General features: G+C 50.3%; 1 protein-coding gene across 2 annotated transcripts in view; it reads right to left on the bottom strand.

Moving 5' to 3' along the window:
• Window positions 1-9,221: 9,221 nt before the first annotated feature.
• TNNI1 (troponin I1, slow skeletal type) overlaps window positions 9,222-12,354 on the bottom strand; it is a 15,843-nt gene continuing 12,710 nt past the window's right edge. For both annotated transcript variants that reach the window (XM_019546338.1, XM_019546339.1), the window contains one exon: window positions 9,222-9,896. The gene's annotated coding sequence lies outside the window, so the exon portion shown is untranslated. The remainder of the gene's footprint in view (window positions 9,897-12,354) is intronic.

Below are 12,354 nucleotides of genomic sequence, written 5' to 3' on the forward strand. Positions count from 1 at the left end.
TGGAAACAGGTTCCAAGGGAACATGTATTTGCATGAAAAAATACTCAATTTGCATAAAATAGATGAACTACTTTGAATTTACATGGTTGCCAAAATCAGAGCCCTTTTCGTGGTTTCAAAGAAAAATATGAAGAAAAATCTGGAATCAGAGATAAATCGGGCTGGCAGGGGCCTCAGGGGATCATCTATTCCAACCCCATTCACAAGACAGGAGCATCCCTGTCACTGTGAACCACCCTATTCAAGGTGTCTCACCTGTTCCTAAAACTACATAAATAATCCTGTTGCACAACTACCAGGCACCTTGCCCTGCCTTCTGCCTGCCTTCAGATTATCACGGTTAACTGTCTCTCAAGAACACCCTAACCTTGCTCACATAACGCAGGGGGACAAGAGCACTGTCAATGACCTGCTGTTGGAAAGCCAGGAAGTGATGGTTAAAATACACTTAAGAGGTGATAGGAAGAGGACCATAGCCCCCATTACAGAGGAAGCCAAACTATCCATAGTCCATACCAATTTGACCACAGGGTAAAATTCCTTCCTGATGCCAAATGTGAACAGCCTCACCTTGAGCAAAGGGGCAAGAACCTGTAACCAAGAATTTCTGGGGGATTTTCCTTCCAGCAGAAGCATTGACACAATCCAACCTTGGCTGTAGCCAACACCCAATGCTTCTGAGGAAGGCAATAAGAAACCCAGATACCTGTAGCAACAGAAGGGGAAAATATTCCTTCATGGCCCCATGAGGGCAAAGCCCAGAAGCATGGGAATATTAAACACCCTTCACTCTGCTCTGCAGCCTGGGGACCACAGAAATAACTCAACACATCACACCCCCTGACTGGAGAGCCACCACTCCCCTTTTGATCATCCTAGCCCCTCCATAAACTTATACCAGTTCCTTTAATCTCATTGCATAACTAAGCTGGTTGTGAAGCTCTGTTTCATTCTTCTGCTGTTGAAAAAGGTTGTCTCCAATTTCCACCTGCTCTCCAGATGAAAAAAAAAGTCATTTGTGGGGAAAAAAACGCTTTGTGGGCAGAGGGAAATCACTGTCTGAACAGTTTGGATATAAATGCTTTGTTCTTAGTCCATATGTCCCATCAGAGGACCTCGGAGAACTTATCAGTCAATAATTAAGATTCACAGTCACCAATTAGGTGGTTAAGTGTTTTTATACTGGGAGCCAGGCAATCAGACCACCCCTTGAAGGCTAAATAAGGGAAGAATTGTTCAGTAGTGTTGGAGTGAGAGCTCAAATACTGAAAAACTACCATTCAAGGACTTGACCACAACCCCAGGCAATGTCTGGCCATGCCAATATTTACCACCCAGGTGACGTTTTCCAAACCAGGGGTCTGATAAACACAAAGACAGGGGGTTGATATGATTGCATCTCTGCATAAAAGAGAAGCCAGAGAACCACCAGAGAATCAAACAAAGAATATGTTTTCAGGAACACACTTGCAGCATAACTTCAAGAACCTGAGAGGATGTGAGTTTAGGGATGAAGTACTGCTTGGGAAAAAAACTTACAATTTATGGGCAAAGAAATGGTCTTCTCCTGTTTGATTTCTCCCGTATTTCATAAAACAGAACTTTGTGTACTTTCTTTTTAAATAAGCAGGATTGCACTGGACAACTGATTCCAGCATCAGTTTCTTTTTAACCCACAAGACCCTGGGTTTTAATTAATTGCTGGCAAAACTCAAGGATTCATATAATAGAAGTGCTGGCAGAAATCAAGGCTAGCACAAGGCAAGTAAAACAACCCTTACTTTCAGATCAAAAAGGTAACAGTGTCATTACTCTTGTTGTACAGATACAGGGCTGGCCCACAATTTTTTGGGGCCCCCTGACAAAAAGGAGCTGGCGGTGGTGGTGGGGGGTGGGGAGGGGAGTAACTAGTGGCCAGATGTGAAACCGGTGGCAGTGGCAATGCGGAGTGGTGGTAACTGCCTTGGCTGTGGGGCCCCCTGTGGCTGCAGGTACTGCAGGATAGGGCGGGCTGGCCCTGTACAGGTATACAGGCATAAATCTGTCTCCAAGGTCAATGACAGCTGGAGAATGAACTCAAGACTCCCGTCTCCTCTCTCCAAGCCTAAGGACAGACATTACACATAAACCGGTTTAAGTGATTCAGTGTACATAAACCAGTTTCAAAGTGGCCAAAACTGAGTTGAGATAAATCTAGTTGAATATAGTATCACACTTAACTGATTGAGCTCAAACTGGTTTGTGCAATGTCTGTCCCAGACCCCTTCCTGGTTTAACTTAAACCAGAGTCCCCCAGCATCCCAGCATGCTTGCTGGCCTGGGGTCTCTGCTCCAGCTGGGCAGGGCGGCCCTGCCCCTCTGCTCCCCAGCCAAGCAGGGACAGGCAGAGGCAGGGGTCTGGCCAGAGAGGGGTATAATTCCCCCCTCCCTGTCCCACTGGCAGAGACCCAAGCTGGGTCTACTGGGCACTCCCCTCCTCACTGCTGTAGCGGCAGGCTGGCATGGCCCCTGAGGCAGAGGGGGCAGGGAGCGGGGGTTATTCCCCCCTTCGCCCCCTCTGCCCCTGGGGAACCACAGCAGTGTCTTTCCGCCTCTGCCACCACTTGCTCTGTGCTGGGGCAAGCAGCAGAATAAGCCCCCTCCTGTCCCCCTCCTTCTGGCATCCAGTGGAAGAGGCTTATGTGGTGGCAGGCAGGAGGGCAGACCCTGCTGCAATGCCTGGGGGCACAGGGGAAATAACCGCACTCCCTGCCCCCTGCCTAAGGGGCCCTGCCAGCAGTGTCTGGCCCCACTCCCACCTGGCCACTGGAGCAGTGAGGGGGGAATGACCATGTCTGGGACAGCAGCCCCTGTCATGGTTTCCCTAAGTGTGAGCCTCTTCCCAGCAGGTGGGGGGCTGCATTGCAGGGCAAGGAAAGCTGGTGTGGCCCACTTGGCAGCAGCGGCCAACACTGTTGGTGGTGCCTGTGGGTGGTCGCCACTCACCATGCTGCCACTGACACCACCAGTGACGTCTGCAAGTGGTCCACGAGAACTGCTGGCCACCACCAACACTGCTGGCAGCCCCTGCGGATGATCGCCCCCCCCAGATGGTGCTCACCACCTGCTCCCACCCCTGCCACCAACAGTGCTGGCAGCATCTGTGGGTGGTCGCCACCCCTTGGAAGGTGCTCACCCCTCCCTCCCACCTCTTGCCACCAACAGCGCCTCCAGAGTCTGGCAGAAAGGGCTTATTCTGCCACTTGTCCCAAATAGGGAGCGAGAAGCGGCAGTCGGGGCAGCCAGACCCAGCTGCAATCCTCCCGGGACAGTGGAGGTAGAGGAGGGAATAACCCCGTCCCTGCCCCCTCTGCCTCAGGGGCCATGCCAGCCCCTTGCTGCAGCAGCAAAGGGGGAACACCTGGCTGACCCGGCTCGGGTCCCTGCCAGTGGGGCAGGGAGGGGAGAATTAAACCCCTCTTGGCCTGTTCACTGCAGGTTACTGCCAAGGCTGGCTTCGGCCCTCCAGCACAGCTCCCCTGCAGCAGAGAGTAGCTCTAGCACCCCCCGGCGCCTGGCCTGAGCAACTGCAGGCATGTGCCGATAGTTCCTCAGTCCACAAGGAATGTCTGTACTGTTGCAAATCTGTTCAACCTAGGTGGGTTAGGCTAACCTGCAAAGATCGAATCAATTCAGGCTCTGGCTTTTTGAATGTCTGTCCCTAGCCCAAAAGCGCACTGCTCAAATATACATAACCAAACCACTTTTCACCAAGGCGATGATCCTTCTGCTTCTCGTAAAGCTGAAATGTACAAGTCGCCGTGTGTGCGTGTGTTTCTTTCTGGGCTGGGGTGAAGTGGATAGACAGGGCTTGAAGCAGTCCTTTGGGGTAGGTCTGCTTGAAATGGCAAGCTTCGGAGACAACACGGCACATTAACGCCCTGTAACTTTCGGTTTCAGGATATGTCAGTTACTGATCGCTTGTCTTGTTTGTTTCATGCAGATTTCAAAGGTCTCCACTTCACAGCTGTTCCTAGGCTTCTGCCCCATACACTGGCCGCCACTTAGACTACAAATGAGCTGTATAGTCACTCTGTGTGTTTACAAGGTAGTGTTCTGGTACCGAGCCAAAACACTTGACCTTTCATCCAATTATACTCCTGGGCACAGTTTGTTACCTGCTTCTGACAAGTGGCCTACCTGCCTGATGTTTGTCCCAAGGTATCCAGAACAGAGGTAGGTGTGGCATGCAGCCCCAAGCAATAGTACCTCCCTCTGTGACCTTGGGAAGCTGCAGTGCTTTATAGGCTGAGCTGCATGGGAGCTCTTCAAGGAAAACCATCAGTGCTGTATGGAGCTGCGTGCGGGCAGTTCATTGGGGCGCTCTCCCCTTAGAACTGGTGATGAATGAGAGGAGAGACTGCTGAATGGATGCTGTAGGTACCAGAGGGAAGATCTGTAGTTCTTAAGAAGCCTATAGTAGATTCAGTAAGAGACAAGTATTATTAACTCTTGTGTCCTGATTCATTCTGTCCCAGTTAATTATATGCTGTCTCCCCAAAATCACCCAGGCAGCTAAATCACAGAGAGAATTCTTCACACTCTGTCCTAGGTATTCTCTTTCTAGCTCACTTTTTCATGCCTTACCCTGATGTTGACCTTCCTGTTTTAAAGTTCCCAGGTTTGTTCTCAAAGATGAATATATGTCAAACCCTCCATTAAGAACGTTTCCTACATCTCTGGGAATGGGGACAGCAGTAAAGAAATACAAAAATGAAAACACACCCTAACTTTTCTATCCTGGATACCACCATCATTGCCCCACTGTATAAAGTGGTGCTACTCCCATTTTACCAGCAGGATGCCAAAGGACTAAGGACTAGATGTTTAAAGGTATCTACATACCTAATTCCCAAAATAACTTTAAAACTTTTGCCCTGACTTGTCCATAATCAGAGAAGGAAGTACATAGCAAAGCAAGGACAGCATCTGGCTTGCAGAAGTACCCAATTAGCAATCAAACCCATAGACCAGCAATTCTCAATCAGGGTCCTAGGGCATTCTGGGGTATCCTAAAAGCCTTTTAAAGGTGCTGCAGATTCTGGTCACTATTAACACCGTTAGGATTAGCACCTACACATGATTCACAAGATAAACTCAGAGATTTCAAACACAGAATCCATAGTGTCAGATGTGTTCTGACCTGTTGTGGTCTGAGTTCTCTGCAACAGAAGAATTGCTCTATTATTTTTTCAGTCACCAAAAAGAGCGATAGCTAAGAGAGAAAATGTCCCCAGAGGTGCTTGAGTCTAGCAGGTTTGAGAACCCCTGCCCTAGGCCAGGGGTTTTCAACCTTTTTTAAGGAGTGCACCCCTTCTGGGTACACTTCTGGCAGAGCGTGTGGGGCGGGGGGGAATGGCGGTGGCTGGACACAGAGTTGAGAGGAGCTTGCATCTGGTGGCAGTGGTGGCGCAGGGTGGTAGATGGAGGCAGTGGCGGCCACGTGTGAGCTCCCCACATCATCTGGCCAGCTGAGTGGTGCCATTATGGTCCGCAGAGGGGAGCTGCTGGGAGGCTGCAGCATGGGGTGATGCATGGCAGCACTCTGTCCCCACCTGCCTGCACATACCCCCTAGCCCTTTTCCAAGTACCCCCAGGGGTACACATACCCCTGGTTGACAACCCCTGCCCTAGGCCATCCTGCCTGGTTACTTCCCTAGCCTATAAAGTCCAAAAGTGGCAGGGAAATAACACTAAGCAGGAAAGCTGATTTCAATTATGCATCTGAGTTAGGAGTTTGAAAAATGTAACTGGCACAATGGCTCAGCACATTGCACTTTTATAGCCAGTGCCCTGTACAAAAGGTCTTCTCCCCAGACGACTGACCCAAGAAATGAGATATTATTTGAGATGTTGATCCATCCAGTTCCCTTTCACCCTGAAGAGCGTGGAGTAGATGGGAGTCTGTCCTTTGTTCTACATTTATAGCCACTCATATATTTTATAGGCTGCACTGGAAGGGTTGGGGTGGGAGCAGGTATCTTGCTTGTGTGGGGGGGGCAGAGTGGAGCTGATGGGATCATGCACATGGGACTTCCAGCTCCACTTCACTGATTGGGGAGGGCAAATGGAGGGGAAATCAAGCAGTCTGCCCTTGTCTCCTGAAACTTGTGGGAGTCCCCAGCATAAAAGACCTTGCTGCTACACAAATGAAGGCCTTGCAGCTGCAACGAAAAAGCAGCAGAGTCCCTTTTGGCAATGTAACCTTTCTTTCCCTTCCCCTCCTGCTTGCTCCCCCCTGTGAGACATGTCGTTTCCTTGGACACTTCCGGTCCAGACCTTGGCTAGCCATGGACAGACCTTTGCCACAGCACAGCTTCGAGGGGGTGCTCCTGCTGCCTGCCCCTCTCCCCCTCCCTTACAACAATAGGTTCAGCAGGGAGACGCAATGTTTGAGAGAAAAAAGCAAGGCTGATTTAATCCCGTGGAGACTGGTACTGGAGCTGGTTTAAGTGACACAGGAGTGGAGACAAGAGAAGCGGATGGAAGGGTCCTGCATGACCACAGTGGGCTCCTGACTATTAACTAGGGCAGGGATGCCAAAGATACAACCCGTGGGCCAGATCCAGGCTGCAGAGCCATGTCCTCCAGGCCCATAGGACACTGCAGGCCAGATCTGGAGTATGTAGCTATGTCATCTTGGCTTATGGGGCTGCTTATAAAGCCAGAAATTTGGTGGCAGGAGGAGCAATGGCTGCCACAGGCCTGGGACCTGCAGCAATTAACAGTGGTGCTGACAAATTTCCAACCGCATGGGCTAGATGACAGCTCCATGCTCTGGATCCACCCCGCAGACCAGCTCTGCATGTCTTGTCTAGCTCACGGGTCCAGATAACACTCTGATCCAGGGAACTGAGCACCACTGCCAGAATCAGTGCCAACCCCAGATGAAGGGATGGGATCTGTGACTTAACTTAGCATGAGGCAAAGGGCACATCACTGAACAGCCACTTCGCCCCTGCCGCACTCTGCATCAGTGCCAGAGTTCCCATTGACTTCATGGAAGCAGGACCGACCCAGTTATCATGGTTCCCCTTGGAACCATTAGAGTCAGCCCAGCTTTTTTATGCAAATTTTATTTGTCACAAAAAAATTAAAAATTGTCGCAAAACACTGGCTTGCATCCATAGATGCTTCTCAAGCAAATCCTAGGATGTCATTCTCCTATTATACTCAGCTGTGGTGAGGCCGCAGCTGGAGTACTGCGTCCAGTTTTGGGCTCCTCAATTCAAAAAGGATGTGGAGAAGCTTGAGAGAGTCCAGAGGAGAGCCACACGCGTGATCAGAGGACAGGAAAGCAGACCTTATGACGACAGGCTGAGAGCCATGGGGCTCTTTAGCCTGGAAAAGTGCAGGCTCAGGGGTGATCTGATGGCCACCTATAAGTTTATCAGGGTGACCACCAGGATCTGGGGGAACGTTTGTTCACCAGAGCGCCCCAAGGGATGACGAGGTCGAACGGTCACAAACTCCTGCAAGACCATTTCAGGCTGGACATAAGGAAGAATTTCTTTACTGTCCGAGCCCCCAAGGTCTGGAACAGTCTGCCAGCGGAGGTGGTTCAAGCACCTACATTGAACACCTTCAAGAGTAAATTGGATGCTTATCTTGCTGGGATCCTATGACCCCAGCTGACTTCCTGCCCTTTGGGCAGGGGGCTGGACTCGATGATCTCCCGAGGTCCCTTCCAGCCCTAAGGTCTATGAAATCTATGAAAATGAAGTTCTGGGTTGACATCTCAAAGCATTAGGAGGCCTGAAATGACTATTTTTTTCTATTTCTCGTCTCTCAGAGAAAACTGAAAATGCTCCTGCTTGCCTTACCCTCATGTATTTATTTACTTTTCTTTTCTCTTTTGGCTCAGATGGAAAACAGACAAAATCACCTGCATTTCCAGAGCTCTATCATGGCTCTATCAAGCCACCTAGCGGTGATGGTTAGCATTGTGGTGAGAGGCAGGGCAGATTTGCACCTGATAGACCAGTGGTTCTCAAGCTTTTCACCGCTCCATACACACAAGGCAGCCCGTGGAAAATGCCAGCTCTTAGTTTTGATGCATCGTTTGGCTACAGAAAAATAATAGAGCAATTCTTCTGTTGCAAAGAATGAGGTGCCCCAGTGCACTAGGCTAGTGGGAGCGATTAGGATTGTGTGAGAGGCAGGGTAGTTTTGCACCTCCTGATACAACCTGGATGAGAATCACTGTTATAGGCCCTCATGGCTACAACATCACTCCAACACTTCTCTTGGAAGCCCAGATACTCACCAAAAATGCTTTTTGTACCATCCCTCATCCTGTGGGACCAGCTCACAGGCTGTCACCTAGAGCCCCCTCCTATTTACTTCCCTAATGACCTGGTGCATCCCCATAGTGATACAACCCAGCCTGGCTCTGTGGCTTTGTTTAGTCAAATCACCAGAAATAAGTCCTTGTGCTCCTGTCAAGGGGGTTAGTGATCACTCAGCTTCCAGAGTCCAGGGAACGAGGGCAAGGGCTAGGGTTAAAAGAGCTACAATATATCACAGGAGGAGGAAGTGTCTGTGAGCAAAATGCTCAAAGGGGGAAATCACGTGCGGATGTATTTCTGGGGCCACGTGAGAATGGAAAGGCAAGGAGCTGATATCCAGAACTAATGCAAACAGACCAGGGTCTACTAAGGACCAGCAGGAATGACGCTAGTCAGGGGAGCATTGCAACAGCAAAGAAGTGTCAGGGCCTAGGGCTGGAACAGCTCGCCTCAAGAGCAAAGGGCATGATCGATGATCTCACGAGGTCCCTTCCAGCCTTAAACTTCTGTGAATCTGTGAGGGGAGCAGCAGCAACCGTGTCTGGAACTGCAGTACTGCACCAGAGCACTGATGCTGAAGAAGTCCACACCAGGGGCTGTGCAGTCCAGACCTGGGGCTCACTGAATTGCAGGGTCGCAGTATCTGGGAGTGCTACTAAGTTGAGGTCCATGGCAGAGCAGAGCACACTAGGGATCAGGAAGTGGGCAGGTTGGGGCTGAGGTCATTATCACAGCCAGGGCTTGGGAGGCATCTAAGCAGGGCCACCTACGCTATCCCTGCCTCCAGATCATGCCTTAGATCTTCCACTGTCATCACCAGCCTCAAGATTGCTTTCCTGATTTCACAATGAGGGAACGCACAGTGACGAACACATCACACACCCTACACCTCTGTTCTAAGGACAGTCTTTTAATAACCGTACAGACACCGCAGTCACATCTCACAAACTGGACACGTCAGAGCTGGGTGGTGAGAGCAGGACCAACAGTTCCCTCCCAGTGCTGTCTGCCATAGCTGGTGGAGAAGGACAGGACAAACACATCTAGCAACATTTTGGAGTTGGGTACAAGACTAAGAAATTCAGACAACCTGCCTCCATGTAACCGTCAGCATGTGGCATAGGCATTTCCATTCTGTATGGCACAGGACATGACATGAGCAGGATGGTTGTCTGGAAACTCACCCTTAGTATTTAACACGAGTGGCACTTTGGGCCACAATGTCAATACCTTCTTCCCTACAAATGCATGCTCACGTCACTCCATTGGGTGGATACAGCAAGCCAGGACCTTCAGGAAGTAATGGCAGCCCCCTGTTGTAGTTAGTGCCAGACTGGAGCAATTATTTCACTGTATCAAGTGAGGCAGTGGCTACTGCCACTGCTGGGACTGGGGACGGCTGTGGGGCAGGGAGTGACAGAAGCACAAAAGGACTGGATTATCTTTTCAAGGGAGATTTTCACAAATGGGTTGGTTCGAAGGCCATTGCTGGAATACACCAGCAGGGAACAAAGCTGCAGGTGATGGGAGGCAGGGGTGGAGGGAGATCTTCGTCCTTCTGGGAAGCACCTAAGAGGAAAAGAAACAATCTAATAGTGGCTTTGTGCAAACAGGAAAGGGTTGTATTAGATTGAGTGTGCAAACTGTCAGGGCAGGACAGAGTGTGACTATCCAGCAGCTGGAGCAGGGGAGGGATACCCCAGCTAGCTTTCATCTAGCAGCCTTGGATGGCAACCGTGAAGTTGCAACAGCCTGGACATGACTGTGTGCTGAGCCAGTTGAGTACACATCCACGGCGCATATTGCACAGCCTGCCCCAAAGCCCATACCATGAGAGGCCCCTGCTATTGTTACATCTCTTGAAGATTAGACTGGATATATTTCTGGAAGAGACAGTGTGATATAACAGAGCATCCTGGCACACTGGTCCTTGTGTAAGGTGGAACCAGTGTTTGTGGTCCTCAAATTGGTGCATACTAGAGCAAACTGCCTTGAGTGTGGAAGGTATCTGGTGACCTGATGCCTCAGGTCTTTTCCTGGTTGCCCAGAAGGGATTTTTTCCTCTCCCCTCATGAATTTTCCTGGTTTCTAGTGTCTTTCCCACCTTCTTCTGAATGTCTTGTGGGATGGTGGGGGAGTTTTGGCTGAAGCTCCTGCCAGAAGTTATAATAAAGCCCAGAGGTTCCTGGCTAGGGGGTGTTTCTCTTCTATTTGGGCTCACACTGATTGGCAAATCCCAAATTGAGAAGAAATTTTCCCCCTAGGTCAGACTGGCATGGACTGGGAGGGTTTTCCTTCCTCTACGGCGTGGGGCTTGGGCCTTTTCCTTGGATCTTATGAGCACACATTAACCACCTACTTGCTCTGTCATTCGAGTGGCAGAGCATAGGCAGTGCCCTTGTCACCCCCTGCTTTTACCCCTGGCATGTGACAGGGTGTTCTTAGTGTGGGGGGTATTATGCCTTGTCGTTGGGGGTGCGGCTTTACAGTGGCACTTCTGGGGAGTCCTTTGGTTAATGTCCAACTGAGCACAACGGACTGGACTTCATGGCCGGGGAGGCTCCTTCCAATCCTACGTTCCTAGGTCCCCGTTACCTGAGCTCACTAGATTTAAGCCAGCATGACTAAATCTGCTAATGCTGGTTATGCCTTCTCTGTGTAGACACAGGCTTTGGTCAGCAGGGGCTTTGACTTAAAAATGAGACGTTAAAGCAAATAACTCCAAAGGTTGGACTCAAACCAGAAAAGCCATCCCTCTGTGAGACAGGGTTTACCACCAGGGGCTTGGGCCATGTACTGCAGTCTAGGTGAGTGGGGTGTCTGCTGCGGGATCCTGCCCAAAGGCAAGTTGAGGCAGCGCATGATGTGACTGCAGCCTGCAAACAGAAGTACGGAGCAGCGCTGGCAGACACCCAGGTACAATTTATTGCTTTATCTCATAGCACAGATCACCAGCTGCAGTGAATTCAGCCCCACCCTCAAACGCCTTCTAGCATGAAGGCAGGGGCTCTGCAGTGGGAAGGGGGATGAGACAGTTCTTTATCATCTCAGGTGCCCCCTGCCTGGCCTACTGCTCCCTGGGGCTCAGCCCTTCTTCCTGGGCAGGGCAGCGACTTTTGCCTGTAGTGCAGGGGAAACTATGCCTTAGGATCACCAAATCATGGAAAAGCAGGGCTGGGAGGGCCGTCCAGAGGCCGTCTAGTCTAACCCCATTTGAGGCAGAATCATGCCTATCCAAAACACCCCATAAAATCCAGTGTCTAGCAGATTAGTAAAACTACACAGTCAACCCAGACCCATCCAGAAAGCATTGCACTGTAACCTGCCACAGATAAAGCTGGAAGACAACAATAGCTAATGTCCTGCTGCTGTGAGGGCTGTTAAAATATGCTCAAGAGATCCAAGGAAGAGGGCCACATGTCCCCCCTGCTACAGAGGAAGGCAACCCCTCACTGTCTGCACCAACCTGAGCATAGGGTAAAATGCATTCCTGACCCCAAATGTGGAGAAGAGGCAAGACCCTCTAGCTAGGAACCTCCAACTTTTAGTCCCAGAAGGACCGCAGGTCTTCCACAGTCAAGATCCCTTTCGTCAGCTGCAGCCAACACCCAATGCTTCTAAGGAAGGTGAAATGCACCCTCCTACCCCCAACCCCTGTAGCAACAGAAGGGGGAAAAATTCCTTCCTGTCCCCATACGGCAACCAGCAAAGCCCAGAAGCATGGGAAATACCCATAGGAGAACATAGGGACACCAACTCCTAGATCATCCCTGACCAATGCTTTTCCAGCCTCTTCTTGAGGACCTCCAATGGGTTGCCTCCTGCAGGAAAGTGTTTTGGCCTCTTACAGACTAGATCTAGGCTTTTTGTCTCTGATCCCAGCTGCCAAGTCAGGAGTCAGATGGGTCACTGCACTCACTCAGCTCACAGCCACAGGACAAAATGCTTCCTAAACCCAAAGCCTAGGGACTAACCAGCCACTGGATTAGTCTTCCAAGAACAAGAATCAAAGCAAAACTGTAACTAA

This window comes from Crocodylus porosus, unplaced genomic scaffold (assembly GCF_001723895.1).
Source record: "Crocodylus porosus isolate Cpor-Errol unplaced genomic scaffold, CroPor_comp1, whole genome shotgun sequence".
NCBI lineage: Eukaryota > Metazoa > Chordata > Crocodylia > Crocodylidae > Crocodylus > Crocodylus porosus.